This window comes from Aedes aegypti, chromosome 3 (genome assembly GCF_002204515.2).
Source record: "Aedes aegypti strain LVP_AGWG chromosome 3, AaegL5.0 Primary Assembly, whole genome shotgun sequence".
In the NCBI taxonomy this organism is placed as follows: domain Eukaryota; kingdom Metazoa; phylum Arthropoda; class Insecta; order Diptera; family Culicidae; genus Aedes; species Aedes aegypti.
The window spans coordinates 298,034,768-298,055,676 of record NC_035109.1 but is presented as its reverse complement, the minus strand read 5'-3'; the positions used below and the strand labels follow the sequence as shown (position 1 = coordinate 298,055,676).

Here is a 20,909-nt window from a genome sequence, read left to right as displayed (position 1 = left end):
TCAATTTTGAGCCAAATATTAATTTGTTTTGACCTGCTGAAAATTTCAGCGGTAACACTGCGGAACACTTTTTTGTCTTAAGCATCCAAATACCGCTATTTATTTGATTCGGCGTTGCTGAATCCACTATCGTTTTAAAAAATGAACTAGCACGTATATTTTTTCAGATATTGACTGCAGAATTTAACGATTCCATCCAACTTGCATGCAAGTTGACAACCTTGTATGGCAATTTTTATTTTCTTAATTTGTCACAGAATTGAATATTTATGTTTTAAACAATACTTATCAGTTAAGTTCATAATATTTGCCAAAAATACTGTTTTGCCATATAAGAGAAACAAAGAACTTTGTATAGATACTGTGAGAATGTTGAAAAAGTCTATTAATTAAAAATTAATCGTGGAATTCAATCCAAATTGTATCTTAAATGAAATCCTGTTTTGCATGCTAGGTGGATAGGATCACTAAATCACTTTTTGTTTTAATTCTATGTAAACATCTATGGTTTCAGACACGCAACAATGTCATTTTTGTTACGCTGTATAATTTGTTATAGCTTTATGAACTGTTTCAGAAAGAGTTAGCAAGATTTTGATTAATAAAAATACAATAACGATTACTCAACAAAAGCGTTGAACCAATTGCATCGATTTTACATAGAAATGCACTATAAACCCCGAAAGTTTTTTTTTTCACCACCTCGGTCGTTCCGGTCAACGGCCATGGGTTAAAGGGTAGTGTACGTAGAATAGGCAAAAGCTCCGCTGGTTTGTAACATGAGTACATTTGCACACAGAAATCAATCATTATACATTTGATCGCTCGCTCGCAGCGACTAAATCTAGCTTACTTCTCCGTGGATGAAATTTGCACATAACTAATCGAATATAAGCCAGCGTTGAGCGCTTTTTGTTTCCTTCCAAATGCCCTTCGAGATTTTGTATTACATACTACTCCCCGTGCAATTACCTGGCAACGCTGTCGTTAACCTGTGTGCTGTGCTGCTGCTGCTGCTTGTGTTGTCGTCGCTCTCGTTGCTTTCAGGACTGAGTCCCTCTCACACCAACAACACTCTCTGTCCACGGCGTTCCGTTTGTTCAACAACGAACAGATGTTTCACTCGCGTGCGTGAGTGCGTGAACTTTTCCACCTTCAACACCTCACAACCACCCTCTTCTTCTCTTCGATTTCGGCACCCACAGAACCACTATGGATGGCTCCTATTTCTTTTGGCTTCTTCACCTCCTTTGCCTTAGCCCACCTTTTGAGGCTCTAGACACACACTACGTATTCTTTGTTTGCCACAAGAAGGAAAGATGAAAATTTTGGAAAGCACAATCCACTATCGATCAACGACGACAGTATCCACACTTCATATCATTAAAATTTTCACCCACGGCTCTCCGCTAGCACACACACCCCTATCAGTGCCGCAGCTGTTTTCTGCCAGAGTGGCCTACAAACTTGTCCGCGTCTCAGCTGTTCTTCGACCGACACACACACTTCTCTTCCCTTCTCTTTCTGTCACCGATCTTCTTCGCTGCTGCTGCTCTGGATCGCGAGGAAAATCGATAGCACCTCTCCGCTCCTCGTTTGGTGCTTCTTCGTTGCTGCTCCTGCTTTATCGCTTTTCCTTTCGTTTGGTCATTCGCGAATCATTTTCGGTTTCGCGTGTTGCTGCTTCCCCTTCGTTGGTCGCTTCTCGCTAAACGACACGACGAATCACCTGTACTGGATGCACGTTTTGATTATGGTCGCGTTTTTCCACTGTATGGTGCGTCTTTTTTTTTCGATAGTTTGTATTAAAATTGACGTGTGTGACGTTTTTATTGTTCCGTTCGATGGTATTCGTTCACGGCACACGTACGGGTGTGTGTACGCGAATCATTACACCGAACGCGAGTTTTTAATATTGAATTTTAAATACACATATGAAGCGCGATATATACATCACCATAATCACCACAAAATTACCATTATTTCATTCGTTGATTCAATTTTTTCCGGATGTTTTCAAGGCAAGGTAAGATGAACACGAAACAGCAGGACCATTTAATCCATCAGAAGAAGTTGAAATGCACCACCGAAATATAAAGGAAAGAAAAGAAAATATGATAGTTTAAGTAAGAATTAGAAAAATAAAAGCATATGCAATGAGCTTTGAGGGAAGAAAAGTTGATTCAATATTGCTAAAACACACATAACGCTTCTAAATCAGGTTTTCAACTAAACATCTTGATTATTTTCACAGAATGACCTACGTCATCCACTAAGCTTCTATTATCTTTTTCGTTCCTGTCGGACTTCTCTAATATTTTGCACAGTCACCTCGAAACTACTTTTTTTTCTCTATCCTTCGGTATGGAATGATGTTTTCAAAAAAAATTTGCTCACATTTCAAACTTTTCCAGCACTTCTGTTTTTCAGGTCGCCCGAAAACAATCCTCCCGATTGCACCAACGACAACGGCAAGTCCGGATCGATTCACTTTTCGGATGATGTTGTTCCATGAAATTTTTCCTGACGAACGTCTGCTTTGGGAATTCTTCCGACACCAGAAGGCTACTCTGAACTCTAAATTTGTGCTCCAGCACCTGCCTACGGATCGATCCCAACTTCCCCAAGCTCACATCCGTATTACCAATCCGATTCGGGTCGCTTCTTTTCCTGGTCCAACTGGGAACGTCTGGAAGATAGTGCGAGAAGAAAAAATATCTTCTGAAATTGGCAAAGTTCAATCATTTTTCCAACATCTTTTCTTCTTTTCAATTCTCCTCTGATTGCCAGCCTGATGATTATACCTTCCTTTCAATCGCCATTCACTCACATGCACTCTTTCTCCTGAGTCGAACGTGATCTCACCATACCGACCGACGACGACTCTCGAACTCGCACGCTCTATACCTCATGACCAGCATTACCCATAGCGAATGTATTTATACAGTTACACAACATTTATGAATCAACTATTAATCCATTGGCATAAGGAACTATGGTTAAAAATTATGGTGACGTTGTAAAAACTGATTAAAAATAAATTGAGACCCACAGAAAGACCAGTAATTCGTAAGCCAAAAAATTTCGAAAATCTCTCCAACACTTTTATTGAAACTTCAAAGTTAGCAAATTAGACAGTTATATTTCTACAGTTTAAATGAAATTTAGAACCTTCCTCTTCATGGAGCCCTCAAAGTCTGTACAGTGGAAACTGTTGGAGAATAGGTACACTCAGCTTCTCTATTTTCTTGCAGTTATTTCAACAGGTTATGGGCCCATAAACACCTGGAGTAGACGCTGAGATCATTTAGATGAGGAACCACAAAGAAGCAGGAGAAACGAGGAGGCAGCATGCGCTGAGGAGTTAAAGCCTGGACGAGGAGGTAGCTTAGACACGTACCAAGTCGAGGGACAAGATGCTAAGAAACAGGCTGCAGATGCTGGTTGATCGATGGGAGTGCTCGGCTGTCCTCGAAGGAACTCGATATCAAGAAGGAGCTAGAAACAAGGTGCAGTATGCTAGGACCAGCTCGAGGCTAGAAGAAGTTCGGCAGCTAGGAGGAGTTCGATACCGGTACGAGCTCAGAGGAAAAAAGGAGCTCGGTGGTTATTTGATGAGAAGGAGTGTTGGAGAGCAGAGATACATCACACGCTCTGTCGTGAAGATATCTGGATGTAAATATATTGTTCTTCTTCTTCTTCTTGTTCTTAGCATTACGTCCTCACTAGGACATTAGACTGGCCCAGCTCCGTATGGGAGAAAAATAAAGCTGTATGATTCCACGGGGCACCCCCAGGATTATTTCTTAGGGTTAGAGGAAGTTTTTCTGAAAAATTCAGCTCATTTGGTCGTTCCATCAGCTGGCGCATTTGAATTGAAGTTAATATGGGATTTTCAGCTCAAACATATGAGCAAAGGCACATCATCTACTGTTTGGTTCAGGAAAATTGATGATCGCGTTCAATTGGACCCAGAATGTCAAAAACACTACTTGATGTAATAGCGAAGAATATTGTAGAAGATTGTACCATGATCAAATGGTCACCGTCTTTGTGAAATGTTGGTCGCGTTTGTCAGTTTGGTGTTTTAACCATCTGAAGTATATCATGCAATACTGCTTGTATTTCTTCAACATAGCTTGGAGGTAGCCACTAAGCGCATCATAGCCACCTATGACGCTGGGCGAGCTGAGGCACATGTCGCATGCATATATGTGACTGTACGGGAGTGCTGATCTAAGCCTAACTTTCAACAACTGAAAGAGTAATGAAAATGAGACTTAATCCAGATACAACCTTCTGCAATTATGTTCATTAGGGTATCAACTAGTGTATTTGTTATTCTGGGCTTATTTGAACGCGAACAATTAGTATACGGAACGAAACAGTGACATAGGATCAACTTTCAATATATTTGAGACTAATATCCCATACAAACTTCAAATCGAATGCGCAACCTAGTGGAGCAACCAATTGAGTTGAAATTTTGAGAGAGCGTTTTTCTTACTCTAAGGCTCATATCTAGGGGTTGCCCCGTTGAGTTTTACAACTTTTTTGTTTAAGGGCCAGTCTACTAGGACATAGTCTGCTTCACTGAGCGCCCCTATGCTTGCAGATGAACGGCAATACACGCTTTTCAGGCATTCTTCGATGTAACTTTGGGATGTTATCATCAAGAAATTGACGAATGATTCCAATTCCAGGCCACAACAGCAAATCGCTTGCCAAATCATGGCATTCTTCGCGCATTTGTCGAAAAACACGAACTTGAATCTTTCTAGCACAACCTAACGTACTGTAGCGATGTAAAACGAGGGAACTTGCTTAATTGAGTTTTACGTAAGTTTTGTATGTTTGCTGGCTTTGTACGACTTATATCCTTCCCTAGCAAGAGTGTTCCACACCGTTTGAAAGTTAGTGTTGTACCGTCTGGCCACATCTAGGATCGAAAGACCGGGGTTAGCCTTAACGCACCATGTAGGTAACGTTCTATAGTTTCAGTTTTTTCGTAGCATTGCTTATTCGTTTCCGCACTCAGGGTTTCCTTGTAGGTTTTGAGCATTCGAATAATTGTTGTTTTTGGCATCTTCAACATTTTAGTCAGCTTGGAACTGAATAGGGTGCAGAGCTACTTGGGCAGAGCAGGGGCCCAGATAGCCGTAGCGGTAAATGCGCAGCTATTCAGCAAGACCAAGCTGAGGGTCGTGAGTTCGAATCCCACCGGTCGAGGATCTTTTCGGGTTGAAAATTTTCTCGACTTCCCAGGGCATAGAGTATCTTCGTACCTGCCACACGATATACGCATGCAAAAATGGTCATTGGCACAGTAAGCTCTCAGTTAATAACTGTGGAAGTGCTCATAAGAACACTAAGCTCAGAAGCAGGCTCTGTCCCAGTGGGGACGTAATGCCAGAAATAAGAAGAAGAAGCTACTTGGGCTGGAAGTGATTCACTTTGGCATGGGGGGTTTTCCTCGGCCGAATCGTCTGAAACTTTGAGTTAACTTATGAGTTAAGTTGCTTTTGAAAAAAACACTGCCGAAGTGAATCTGAACTGCCAAGAATAGGATCCAGCTTTCTACTAAAAATGTTCTTGGTGTTTGTTCACAATGTTTTGTCTTCTTTCAAGATCCATTTGACATTATTTTTAAACAAAACTTTTTTGATCAAACTTGCATCAGTTGTTCTTTATAGAAGTGTAAACAAATCACTGACAATTATTTCCAATAAGTGGTAACGTCCAAGGTAACTAACAGAAAAAAGAAAAAAAACAAATATCAGGTCTAGCACATGGCATCTAATACATTAAGCTGCCTAGGAGTTCTCTGTAAGGTTCATTCAGTTCTCCGACATTACCCGGAAAATCATTACCCGGAATGCAATTTACCGGAAGACCATTAACCGGAAAACCATTTACCCGGAAGGACCATTTACCGGAAAATTATTTCTCTATTTCTCGCCTTTTTCATTAACGTCCTTTTATCCGTTTTATGGTCCTTCAGGTCCTTAAAATATTTAAAATGATCACTAACGATTATGAACAGGGGAAGTTCTTCCTTCTAAATGCGTAAGCATCGAAGAGGAGTCTAAGATATCTTCGTACTTGATCATGTCAATATGCACCATCTTCATAAATTTGCATTTCATAGATGATTTACCCTTCTTTAAAAAAAAAAGCTGTTCTTTCAGCTTGTCTTTGCTGAACTGGCTAGTTGTAGCCAAAAACTATGTAACTTTACTTTCGAAATTCGACCGTCGGTTCTCCAAGTGTCCAAATGTTAATAAATAAGCAATGGTTAGAATTTTTAACACGACTGGTTGTGCTACTTTTCGCCGAGTGTCAATTCACCGAATGTCGTTTCTGTAAACGTCAATCAACCGAATGCAAATCTATCGTATATCCCTTTTTCTAGAATTACCCATTTCGGGTCATCTGATATTCACCCTTCTTTATTTGGTTGGTGGTTCTTTCGAGTTCCACCGATCTCGGCATTTTTGGCAAAATGTGTTTAGTCGAAAATAACCAAATATATTCTTCTTTGATTGCTTACTATTCTTTCTAGTATATTATCCTGGATTCGGGGTACAGACATTCAGAGTTATGACATTCGTAGAAAAATAGCACAATCAAGAAAATTCAAAGGAAAAGTAGATCAATTGAGGTTCAATATTTCGGAATCCAGAAATGGACGTCACAATGGCGTATAGACTCCCTACTCTCGATCACCAAGGCACTCTTAGTTTCGTCTTGGTTTATTAGATTTCCTCAAACCTAATGACTCCCCTAAATCAAGGCGTTTTTTTTACGGCGACAGCGACATGCGCTGCATGCACAGTTTGATGAGCGTATCCAACCCACAGTGACGCAATTTCGCAGCGATTTTCGTCGTATCGGTCTAGATCTAGACAACCAAAATGTACGTATAACGAAATCACCTGGAGGATTTGTATGTGCAAAATTTCACTTATAAGATGTTGCGAAACGGCCTTCTACGTACAAAAGTGGAGGCGATATGCGTGCATATATTATGTGATGAATAATAACATACAATGCGAGTGTATAAATATTCTACCGAACTAACCTGCAATATTATGCGACTTAACTTATGATAACAAATGATGATTTGCCAGCTGCTACGGATTGATCCGACTTACTTTGTACGTGTGTACGGGACGAAACAAAATGTACAAATGAACTCAGAAAAGAAGTGTTTTATGCGAGGAAACTCATCAATCTGACGAGTTTATCCACGGTGTTTAACGAGTTTGAAGTAATTAGTATGAATAAACGAGTTGTAACGTGATCTTTAATGCGATTTCTGGTTGTCTGGGGATGGTTCCATACAAGAGTGCTTGAAACAACTCAACAACAAAATCACGTCATTTTTTTTGTCGAATTCGCTTAAAAAATCGTGTTGATTTGGGGGAGCTTTAAAGCTAAAATAAGAATTGCACTGTTGTATGATACTTCCCTCGCAAAAATAATGTTTTTTTTTCTATTTTTTTATACAATATTTAAATCGGATTCTAAACTGTTTTAATTGTTTAATTGAAGGGGATAAGAAAACTATCATAAACCCAAACATTTTCAAATGCTGGGATGTTCCATTTACTCCAATGCACCCTACCTTAGTTGATAGGCGATTTTTTCGATTTGTATTGACCTCGTTAATATTTGACATCAAATATATATAATACAAAAAATTCTTTTCATTGTTTTTATCCTTGCCAGCAATGTTTAGTTTTATACTCTAAATTTGAAGACATAGTTTTTCGATATATATGGAGCCGGATCCTATTCTTGACACTTTTGATTTACTTCGGCAGTGGGGTTTTTCGAAAGCTACTTAGTTCATATTTGGCCACAATGTTTATTTCTTTTTTTTATTTCTGGTTGGCAAACTTGACGACGTTTCAGAGCTGGAGTACTTACATACTTGTCAAAATATGAACGAATGTAAAAGTGGTCGATTGACATAGGCTCTCAGTTATTAACTGTAGAAATGCTACTAGAATAGCTTTGTCCCAGTTGAGTCGTAACGCCGGAATATAGAACAACATGTTTGGTCCATAGCTATTTGAAGATGTCTTTTGAAAAAGTGTTTATGGAAACCAAGTCAAGAATGTCCATGGTTAGCGTGACATAATTTGTGCTGAGCATCAATGAAAGAGAACAAATATTGTACACAAATGTATTGAAAAAGGTCGTCGGAAATGGAAAATGGTGCATTCCGGTAAATGGTACATTCCGGAAAATGTTTTTTCCGGGTTATGGTACATTCCGGTAAGTGGTATTCCAGTAAATTGCATTCCGGGTAATGGTATAGAATCGTTCATTCATTTTGCTTCCGGCTCGACTCAACCGTACCTCTTTTTCCATAGGCGTGTTCACTGCATTGGAATCTATCATGTCGAATTTCCTCTGAATTTTGTGTGCATTGCTTTCTTCGAACAACTGAAGGATTTCTTTCTAACTATCATAATCTTATTTTATTCCAAGGAAAAACTTCTCCTTGCCGCAATCGGACATTTTGAACTCACGGGACAATTGTTACTTCAAGTTTTCAATGGTTCGAATGATAAGTAAATCGTCTTCATATGGCACGTAATAGATTTCGTCGTTTTTGTTTGTTGAAGAGTACAGACAATGATCTCTTTTGGATCTTTGAAAACGTAGCTTCAGCAACACCGTATTGAGCAAAATCTCCTTGAAGTAGATAAAATTCGTATCGGTTTCTCCCTCCCAGACGGAAACCATATCGTGCGGCTACAGCGAACAACACACGTAGAGTAAGGTGGGGCAAAAGTTCGATAATATAATTTTTGGTCAAACTTTCGTTGCATGGAACCTATTGAAGATAAAATCTTTTTAATATTTTATGTAAGGGCGTTTCTAGGCCTATCATAAAGATGCTTTGAGGTGTATTAGTTTTTGCATAAATGCTTGGTAACAATGTTTAGCATTTAGGGGGGAAAAGTTCGAATCAACAGGGCAAAAGTTCGACCCCTGTATAAACTCACGGAAAAATTTGCAAATTAAATCCACATATTATCTTCAAATTAAGCAAAATTTGTTTGATCGTGCGAAAAATGTCACATAAATTTAACGTTTCCACTTAGTTTTGCGAAATATTGCTATTTTTGAGTATATTACAATTAACCCTGTTTTGGGCAATTTTTTGATGAAAATTTAGTGTGTATTTTTCGGCAAACTTGAGTTTACGGCTGGTGTAAAGTATGCCTGTCATAACAGTATCGATATTTTGAATTTTAGCCAGCGAACTTTTGCCCCACACTAGATTCGAACTCTTAACACCCCCTTCCCCCCAAAAGTTCGTTTAAGACAATTAATTTTGAAATTGTTATAACTAAAAATAGGTACATATTTTGACCCAAGTTTGTTCAGCATAATTATAGCCAGTATGTTGAAGGTTCACTGTATGGTATTTGTTTTGTTTCAACTGCTATTGTTTTCCTGGAAACTTTGATTATACCACTAAGGTCGAACTTTTGCCCCACCTTACTCTACCGTTGCCAAACGAGCTACGTTTCTTCATATTCGATGCCAGGAAGTCCACTAACCCTGCTTTGTGGCGATTGGTTTGTCCAGCATTTCATTCACTGAACTAAAATCAGGGTGTCCATTCAAACTCAGTTTTCCAATTCCCGGATTTTTCCCGGATGCCTAAAAACTTTAAACCGGACTACATCAAAATCCTTCGACTTGCTATTTTTCCGACCTTTGTTAGTAAGTGCTGATATTTGATTTGGCTTTCAAAATATTCGTTTTCAATTTCAAAAGATTTTTTCATCGGTAAAGATTTTTTGATAATATTAGATCATTTTATTTTCTTACATAAAGATTGTCAAAAATTATAAAAAATAGCAATACCATAGCAGTTACATGTTAGATTAAATAGAGTAAAGGATTTAATAGGTATTGAAATCTAATCTCATCATATTATCAGGGTTTTGTAAATTCTGCAGCTATTTGCTCTAGTATGTTGAGTAGTTCAGAATTAGGTACGCAAATCATTTGCCACTTTTTCGTTTTGTTTTCATTCCATTAGTTCAAATTCAGAGGACTTGATCTAAGTTATTTATGAATTGTTTGAATCAGTGGCGATTCCCTAACCTCAAATCTACCTGTTCCACGATTAGAAATTCTTGAACTTCAGCAACAAATTTGCATCTAATGGGTAGATATTTGTTAGATAGGACGATTTTGATCATAAACTTTTTGATTTGTAATCTAAATTTGTCGAAATAGTCATTTTTAGAGTCGTAGAACAGATAGAAAGAGAGGTTACGAGTCGCCCCTCTTTGAATGATATTGGTTTGAATTCCGCAGGAGTATTGGACAAACATAAAAAAATGTCAGAACTAAGAACTGCTGCTTAAACTATTTTTATACTAGGTCTTTGGCTTTTTTTTAAAATCAATTCAAATTGTTGATCAAAAAGTCTCTTAAATTTTTAGAATCCGGTGAAAAAGTATTTGGCACGGCGGAAATAACCTCCAAATTGATGGCTTAGTTCAGTTCAGATTAGACTTTATTAGTGAACTCATAAGTTCAAATTTGGTCCGGAATTAGGTTTATGGAACTTTTTTGCTGATTAAATCGTTTATGATGAACTCGTTATGAACTTTAGTATCAAGTTCAATAAAAGCACTAAGCACACCTATAATGAACTTTAGTTTGATATGGAAGTACAAGTTAAGATCAAATGGTAACTTTGAAGCAACTTGGAAAGGATAAAGTTGAACTGGTTTCAAACTTCATACAATAAGTTAAGATTAAGTACTAACCGTACCGGTTTGGAACTTCTTTTAGACTTTGGAAAAGTAAACAGAACAGAAGAAAAAACTATAAGGGTACATCCCTATGGGGTTGTACGAACTGGTGACGTAGGACCACGTAACAATAGAAAATATATTGCATCCCAACGGCACAGCAGCAGCGTCCTCGGAAACATCCTGAAATTGCCGTATTGTCAATAATTCGTAATAAATCAATTATTGTATGCTGCTACGAGATGAATTAAGAAATTATAGCAAGTATGTGGTAAACACATTAGAGAATATTACACAATTAACTCTTTGACACATTTGTTGGCTCTGGAAAGGGCCGATTGAATTGTTGAATTTGCGTAACACGGACACACTTTGACGGCGCACTGGTTGCAATCCTCCTCGCCCGATGAGATTTGCGGTACGAATGACGATGTGCGCTTCAACAAGCGGCTTTGGTCGATTTTCTTCAGCCATCTCGTACAAACAGCTTGCCCCTGGTAGCGAGGAGCTGAGCAAGTTTGGAGGAGCTCTTACCAGCTCGAAAGCGAAAACAGAATGAAACCGAATTCAACGAAGGAGGTATGCTTTATACCCTTAGAATAGCAGGTCATGCTCCTCCTTTCAAATTCTTCGTTTTCTTATCTGGGAAATAGGCTATATGAAACTGATGTCTGGGTAAGGGATGTACAAGATTAGCATTATGCTGTTATTGCATCCCGACGGCACTGCAGCAGCGTCCTCGGAAACATCCTCAAATTGCCGTATTGTCAATTATTCGTAATAAATCAATTATTGTATGCTGCTATGAGATGAATTAAGAAATTAAAGCAAGTATGTGGTAAACACATTAGGGAATATTACACAATTAACTCTTTAAAACACATTTGTTGGCTCTGGAAAGGGCCGATTGAATTGTTGAATTTGCGTAACACGGACACATTTTGGTGGCGCACTGGTTGCAATCCTCCTCGCCCGATGAGATTTGCGGTGCGGATGACGATGTGCGCTTCAACAAGAGGCTTTGGTCGATTTTCTTCAGCCATCTCGTACAAATTAGGGAATATTACACAATCAACTCTTTAAAACACATTTGTTGGCTCTGAAAAGGGCCGATTGAATTGTTGAATTTGCGTAACACGGACACACTTTTACGGCGCACTGGTTGCAATCCTCCTCGCCCGATGAGATTTGCGGTACGGATGACGATGTGCGCTTCAACAAGCGGCTTTGGTCGATTTTCTTCAGCCATCTCGTACAAACTTGCCGCCGCTTGGTGATCAACAGCTTGCCTCTGGTAGCGAGGAGCTGAGCAAGTTTGGAGGAGCTCTTACCAGCTCGAAAGCGAAAACAGAATGAAACCGAATTCAACGAAGGAGGGATGCTTTATACCCTTAGAATAGCAGATGATGCTCCTCCTTTCAAATTCTTCGTTTTCTTATCTGGGAAATAGGCTATATGAAACTGATGTCTGAGTAAGGGATGTACAAGATGAACATTGTGCTGTTATTGCATCCTGACGGCACTGCAGCAGCGTCCTCGGAAATATCCTCAAATTGCCGTATTGTCAATTATTCGTAATAAATCAATTATTGTATGATGCTATGAGATGAATTAAGAGATTATAGCAAGTATGTGGTAAACACATTAGGGAATATTACACAAACAACTCTTTAATTTCTTTTCAAAAGCATTCTAAACATGTCGCAATTTTGTTACATGTGATCATTTTCGTAATCGAAGTGTTCTCATAAAATATGGCAAATCAAAGACACTGTCGGAAATTCCACTCTAGTTTACAATCGTTGTGAAATGTTGAGCACTCACCCGACGGCACTGCAGCAGCGTCCACGAATAGTCAATTATTCATTACAAATTAAATTTTGTATGAAGCTGCGAGATTGATTGAGAAATATAAGATCTAATAAGGTCGGAAATATTATTCCTTCAACTCTTTTCCACAAATTTGATGGTCCTGACAAGGTCCGATGGCAGATAAATAGCACTGCGGGAAGTTATCACTTGATTGCAATGGTCAAACGGGAAATCCTCAACGCAAACAGCAACAGCAACGGGTAGTGGATCCCCGGGCACAAGTCGAAATCTGGAAACGATGCTCACTCTTGGAATCTCGAGCGATTCCGACGCTCGATTAGCAGCAACTCCTCGGATCAGCAACTCTGGGGGCTTCTGGTAATTGGCTCCTAACGGGCTTGCTTATTGACCGCCGATGCTGAATTTATCACGGGTCGAAATCTGGGAGCGCGGATAAATTTGCGGCGGCGACGACGATGGCTTGGACGCTTCTCACAGCAGCAGTAGTTTGCCGCTCGGAGAAGCGTCTTCCTCTTCCGACGACACAAATTGGACTGTGACGCGGGTGCAACAGCAAAGCGAGAATGTGTTCACAGTCCGACCGCAAAAAGAAGACTGAGGGAAGAAGCAGGGACCATTTGGTTTTATAGTGGGAAGCGACACCGTCGAAAAGTGCTCGAACGTGATTGGTTGGATAAGAAAGGGGTCAACTTTTATCAAATTTTCAATAGTTTAACAACAAAATTCACTTATCGGATATATTACTAACGATGCGTAGATACATTTCTGATCGAATAATACTAAAAACGTAATAATTGGTTAATAAACAACTGAGTTATTAACGTTCAAAATCTCCCCTAATTTCGTTACATGTCTCATTTTCCGTACTTTTAAAGTGCACCCCAATATAGAAAACAAAGACGTAGTCCTACGTCAAAAAAAACTTTCAAAAATCTTTATATGAGTAGTTTGATGCACTGCACAGTTTCGACTGTATTACATAACACACTAAAATTCCAATTCAAATAGATGTAGGAAGAAAAGAAAATTCCAGCGCTAAATAGCGAGTGCATCAAACAACGGCATTTTCATCGGCTTCAAGCAAAGTTCCTACAGCTTCTTGGGGGTTTCAGCTTTGTTGGTAATCCTCATTTAATCTTTAACCACAAACTTAGTCACTGGCGTCTATTGCATTAGTACATTTATTTTATTTTGTTATGACTTTTTAATTATTTTTATTGCACAAGTATTGTAGCCCGTAGTATATGAATTTGATAAATCAATCGCGATTCAAAACAAACTGAGGAATGTCATATGATTCAAGTTTACAAAAAGTTCGTAATAAACTTGTTGATACTTTCAAATTTATATTGCATTCTATCTCCACTTCTTGGAGATTTCAAAGTTCCGATAATGTTCTATCTCTAATGTGTAAAAGCACAAATAGACGTAATCAGCGTATTGAGTGAAATCATAAGGATTTGCTCAACGCATTGATGGAGCAGTGGTATGTACTCAAGATACAAAGCGGAGGATCCGTGTTCAAAACTGATGTAATGTTCTTCATAAATTTAACTAAAAATAAAATAGTGACAGGTGTTTTCTTTCAGAAAATCCAGCAGTAATAAATAATTACAATAATAATTGGCCCATACTTTTACTTTTAGTAGTAAAATTACTCCAGAAAAAAATCTTTTTAGATCAGCTTTCCACTAAGCGCTTGAATTCTACTGAATAAAAATAAATCTTTTATTAATCTTGTTTGTAGTGTTATAGGCTATCCACTACTTAACTTCCAAGTTATTTTCCAAAGCACCTTAAATTACCTGGTCAATTATCGCATAAATTACCGTAAAAATCTCATCATGAATATGCCGTGAATCTTTATTTAAACCTATCAAGCATCTCACCTAGAAGCTTGTCGGGAATCACTATGTGTCCTTCTTCAAATTTTTCAAGGATCTCAATGATGTTTAACCAGGTCCGTCCCACTCGGGCTCAGATTGGGTACCACTTCTAGTACTGCATTTGGTCCCTCGGTAGTGCAAAAGGTACCCAAGTTTGACAAATCGCAGTACACTTCTCACGGCATTCTAGATTACCTTATGAGCCATAAAATTTTGGGCAACTGCAAGGGACATGGAGGTCTTTAATTTGTCTTTGGTTTAACGAAATTTCCATTGAATTGGCTCAATATCTTGACGCCAGAAACGCTTAAATCATCTCAAAAGAAATCGATAGAAATTGATACAAAAAATGCCATAAATCTCTTCAGGAAACCAACGATTTTCGTTAATTAGGATCACTAGAAACCATTTACTATCCCTCTAGCATCGCACCAAAAGTTAATCATAATGCAAAGTTTGAGTTGTCAGTTGTGTATCTTGTGGCAAAATTTTTCAGTTTTTCTACAGTACCTACTTAAAATTGAAAACAATTGATTCACTTATATTCGGAATACATATTTTTCCCGGTGTGTTCAACAATTTCCCGGGTATTTCCCGTATTTTTCCCGGCCAAGTAAAATTCCCGTGTTTTTCCCGGATTTCCCGGATGGATGGACACCCTGTAAAATGTTAGGGTGGAAGGCTAACTCACCCTGTTTTAGTTTTCGCCCCCTTCATACAAATTTAAACTTTTTTGTATGAAGGGGCGAAGATTAGTGCAAATTTTTTAGGGGCGAAGACTAGATTTTTACCCTATAAAAATGTGTTTTTTTTTTTTAATTCAGTGCAATTTAGATTTTTTCTAAAGCCCTTGTTTCATGCAATTTGATGTTAGTCAGGCCTATTTTTAAGTTAAGTGAATTATATACGTGGCATTTATTGGTTTTATCGTTGGAACGCGATTTTCCCACCAAATTACAAAAAAAAAGCTGAAATGTCTTGTGCTGAAAATACTGATAAGAATTTATTAATAAAATATCAAAACGAATAGTATAACAAACGCGTGAAAAATTATAGAAACTTAAGCTGTCTTATTCTAAAGATCCTTCAACAAAAAGTCACCAAACTTTATTTTGGACCTCGAAATAAATTTCAAGTATCGCCAAAAGTTCTCAAATATTTTCTTCTTTCAAAATACATTCAATGTTATCTTTGGTAAAAAACATTCAAATCTCAATGACAATAGTTAATTTTTGTCTATAATAATTTATTAATATTTTTGTTTTTCAATTGCTACCATACCATAATTTTCGTCCCCTTTCCAGATTTTTCGCCCCCCAAATTCAGTTTTACAAATTATGGTGAGCTCAAAATCCAGAAGGTCACCAAAGTATCCAGAATGCCAGACAACAATTCCGTCAACAATACAATACAATAAAACAATTCAGCCGGTACAAGACGAAGAGAAGCACAACAAGCTAGGTGGTTGGTTCAAGTAGAGCTGAATCTTGGAACAATTTTTAATTATAACAGTTTTAAAATTGATTCATGCAAAAACAAATTCATCTCAAAGCATCCTGATATACGCCTAGCTTTGCGTTTACATAAAAAAATCGAAAAACATTTCATTTATTTTTTTTTCTTATTACAATTTTTACGTCTAAAGCCATAACTTTTCAAAATCTCAATCGACTTCTATAATATCTAGTGTAAAAGTCTATTATTTGAATAGCATTTTGAACTACCAAGACGTCTATGATATTTTTTTGGAGTTGAGTTAAAATCTTAAAAAGAAACTTTTGTCCCACTCGAATTTTTTCCCCACTTTACTCTACCTCGGATTAGGTAATATGGGAACACTAGTACAGCATGATAGATTAAAGGTGTATTGATAGAGGAAGCATATAGCGGCGCTCATTGTAAAATGTGCGCAATTTGAACGCAACGTCAAAATTTAAATAGGCTTAGATTTATTCGTTCCTCAAGAACGCGAATGTTCCAAATTAGCTAAATCTGTAACATTTTATGATTTTTGTTACTATTGCGACGGTATATCGACATTATCAGATAACCGCATTCCATGAATATTTCTTGCAGAGCACAATTCGTTTCGTTTCTTTTAGAATCGCCTTATTAAGGTGAAACATCTCGGAATCCAAAGATGGCCTTAACAATGGCCGACTTGTGCCCCTACTCACGTTTTCAAAGGCACTAAACTGTAGAAACAGTAGGCAAACGTTGCTGATCTTATTTTAAGTTTTCTGCTTGTGCACAAAGCCAAAATAAAAATTGCACTGTTATTGGATGCTTCTTTTGCGAGATTAGTGCCGCACGCTATGTCTGAACCAGACGATTATAAAAATCGAAACAACATCGGATTTTTTCTCGCTATAGATCAGTATTTGGTCTATATTTTCATAATCGGAAAGTTTTGAAATATTCTATCGGTGAAATTTTTTCCATACATTTTGTATGGGCGGAAATGCGTTGAAAACTTGATTTTCATGGAATTTAGTATGAAAAATGGCTAAAAAGTGGAAAAAATCAAAATTTCACCGATGGAATATTTTAAAACTTTCCGATTATGCAAATATAACCCAAATACTAAACTCTAGCGTGCAAAAATCCGATGTACATTCGATTTTTATAATCGTCTGGTTCAGACATAGCGTGTGCCGTTGAAGTTTTGGTACAATCTTAGAAGTTGTATTCCAAACTGTTTCACCTTAGGAAAATGTGGTATTTCTTTCACTGCCCACATGTATGAATCAACGATTCTAGGAATGTAGTCGACATTTTATTTCAAACGAAAACGGAAAAATGTCGCTGCATAGTCAAATAGTAGTAAAGTTAATAAAAAATTTTATGCTTAATCCAACATTGATGCATAACTGAGGGGGGACTGCACACTCCACTATGCTCACTCCGGGTACTCCGGCATAGCAGAGAGAGAAGCTGATGATTGCCTTGTATGCTACAGCTGAACAGTACGTTGGCTTCAATCTTGATGTTTTCGGCTCCCATGTGTGCAAACACTCAGTCAGACCCACACTGTCTCACACGCAGCATACACGTGAATCTCGTCCGTTGTGGTCGGGGGGAGGCATAAGCAGGATTGACCCCCTCTTTGGAAGCGAGCGTTTATAAGCTGGTTGGCGACTATCGCGAGTGATCTCTGCACGGAGAAGACAACGCTGTGTAGTACATCACAAAGACATCACTCTACCGTACGTACGCTTGTTTCGGTAGATTGGTGGGCGATGTGACGCCACTTGATGACGACGGTTATGAACGGTTGCCGAATGTATTTTGAACAGAACGAACGATCGTGTGCGATTTGCGGATCCGCCTTGATAACAATATTTAACTAATCCTTCCTCTAACTCTATTCTTCATCATCTATCTTTATGTCTCGTCCCATTCTACTCTTTCACTTACTTATTTTATTTAGATGTTCAATCTAGAAAACTGAAATGTGTTTTCTTCGTTTATTTTTTTGGTGTGCTGGACATAAGTTCAATGGGGAAGAGTCGTTACTTGAAAATCCTTCGACGTCGAAATATAGGATTACATCATTTGTTCTATTATTTTTTTCGCTATTTGATTTTTTTGGGTTCGAATTGCGTTTGTATTGTTCTAGAAAACTTAAAGTTTTTATGAGCTGCTTCTGCGGGTGAACATTCTGATTCTGCGGTTTTTTATATTTTTCTTGTATGCCCTTTCTTTTTTAAACTCCCCATATTTTCGATCCTCTAACAGTTTCTGTCCTGTCAAAAACTATCCTGTTGACGCCGTAGCTCTTCACGCTCTCGATGTTTTCTTCCATTTGTCGTCAACATAGTCCATTACATCTGTTTCCTGTTCTTTATAGATGGCCCATTAGTCTTCGAAATCACTCACCATAATTTCCATCAACCTGTAACTTATCTGGTTTTCATTTCAATGTCTTCCTAGTGTAAGCCGCACTGCTTTGATGTATTTCGTAGAACTATTTAGTCGCATGAATTTGGTCATACCTTTCAATATATTGTGATAGCTCCGCAGTGTTGCCCTTGGCTCCATGAATTTCATGTCATTCATCCAACTCATTAGAATAGAATACGACCTGTATGCGATTTTTATATGTGATTCAACCACGTTTATTTTACTAGTTTTGACTTGTTCAGCGTTATATAATTTCTTACATCAAGACATTGTTGCAAAGTCATTGACATTGCAGTCATCTTAGACCAGATTTCGTCCGACATATTCCATATCGACTTGTGGCACGCCATTTTTCGCTAAAAATGGGCATTCACATTTGAAGGCAAATATTTGGTTGGAATTATGATACAATTTGGAATAAATCGATTTTTTCAACATGACGTCAAGATCATCATAGGAGATTTGAACGCTCAGGTTGGCCAGGAGGAGGAGTTCAGACCGACAATTGGAAAGTTCAGCGCCCACCGGCTGACGAACGAGAACGGCCTACGACTGATAGATTTTGCCGCCTCCAAGAACATGGCCATTCGTAACAGCTATTTCCAGCACAGCCTCCCGTATCGGTACACCTGGAGATCACCTCAGCAGACAGAATCGCAAATCGACCACGTTTTGATCGATGGACGGCACTTCTCCGACATAACCGACGTCAGAACCTATCGTGGCGCTAACATTGACTCCGACCATTACCTGGTGATGGTGAAACTGCGCCCAAAACTATCCGTCATCAATGATGTACGGTACCGACGCCCACCACGGTGCAATCTCGAGCGGCTGATACAACCATCTTGAGGCAGCGTTGTCGGATGAAGGCGGACTGCTGGAGGACAGTCAAAGCAGCCATTAACGACGCTGCCGAAAGCATTGTCGGATATGTCAAACGGAGCTCAAGAAACGATTGGTTTTCAGTACTATTTTGGTAGGCGTCAACCGAATGACCCAGTCTCTTCATGTCATTTGTGCTTATTCTGCGCGACGTATGGATCGAGACAAGTCATTCTCGGGTGACGTGAAGCGGCTAATGTTAATCAAATGGGAGCGAGTCAACAACTGTCACCTCATTCGACTCGTCTCGCCTCACACGCCACACATAATAAGCACAAAAATCTTGTAAAAGAGTTACGAATTTTTTAACACAAAGTACACAAATTTGTATGAAAAAACTTGTTTAAAATCATTTTTTCTAATAACTTTTTACTTAATTTTTTAAGATTTTTCATGTCTTCTACAAAGTTGTTCAACATCTTAAAACGCGTGTTTTTGCTGAACATCGCACCTCTCTATCTCTTGAAATAAAAGATTTATCAGTCGAATTCGTTTTAACAAGGCTTATTTGTTTGATAGTAAAAACCCATGCAAAGACGCTTATAGACAAAAGTGTTTATCAAATGCCGAAAGGGGAGATATGGTGATTTCATGGTTTGTAAGTGTTGTCTGCGCCATTTTGCGCCGAAGCCAGTTATAGAGGCCTAAACTACCCCTTGAAAAAGAGTAATTCATGAATAACTTAGTTACTTCAAAAGATAGAGTGATGATATGTTCAGCAGAAACACGGGTTTTCCATGACAAACAACTTTGTAGAAAACACAAAAAATGTTAAAAATTATGGAAAAATGTTATGATAAAAAGTATGATTTTTAGGGGCCATTCACATACAACGGCATATATCTCAAAAAGTATAAGAGATATAAAAATCGTGTCTTCGACAAAGTTGTTTCAAATTGCCAATGCTACAACTTTGCCGAAGACACCATATGTCTATCTAAATGTTTTGAAAAAATAGTTTTTCTATCTCACTGCTAGGTGGATTGATCACAAAACTTTTTTTCGTCAAAAGTTGCGCTTTAATGTACCAAGAATCTTCTCCGAACAAACTATATCACTAAAATTAACGGTTTGGGCGCTATTCAAAAAGCGCATGAAATCGAGAAAATAAAACACAGTGCAGTGGAAACCAACCAGATCCCACAATGGGGGAAGTTAAGGATGCCATTCAACAGCTCAAGAACAACAAGGCCGCTGGCAAGAATGGTATCGGAGCCGAACTCATCAAGATGGGCCCGGACAGGTTGGCCGCTTGTCTGCATCGGCTGATAGTCAGAATCTGGGAAACGGAACAGCTACTGGAGGAGTGGAAGCAAGGCGTTATATGCCCTATCTACAAAAAGGGCGACAAACTGGAGTGTGAAAATTATCGTGCAATCACCATCTTAAACGCCGCCTACAAATCTCAGATTCTCTTCCGTCGTCTATCAGCAATCGAGTTCGTGGGAAGTTATCTAGCAGGTTTCATCAACGGCCGCTCGACAACGGACCAGACCTTTTCCGTGCGGCAAATCCCCCTGAAATGCTGTGACTACCAGGTGCGTAATTTGTTCATCGATTTCAAGGCGGCATACGATAGTATCGATCGCGTAGAGCTATGGAAAGTCAT

General features: G+C 38.5%; 1 protein-coding gene across 7 annotated transcripts in view; it reads right to left on the bottom strand.

Annotated features, from left to right (window-relative positions):
- LOC5571882 (transcriptional activator protein Pur-beta) overlaps positions 1-20,909 on the bottom strand; it is a 65,738-nt gene that overhangs the window by 41,599 nt on the left and 3,230 nt on the right. For 2 of the 7 annotated variants that reach the window (XM_021855136.1, XM_021855138.1), the window contains exons 2-3: positions 2,398-2,689; positions 973-1,770 (exon numbers count right to left, since the gene is read on the bottom strand). The gene's annotated coding sequence lies outside the window, so the exon portion shown is untranslated. Of the gene's footprint in view, positions 1-972; positions 1,784-2,397; positions 2,690-2,754; positions 2,773-2,804; positions 2,889-20,909 lie in introns of those variants that run through there. The other 5 variants (XM_021855132.1, XM_021855133.1, XM_021855134.1 and 2 more) reach the window with 4 other exon arrangements.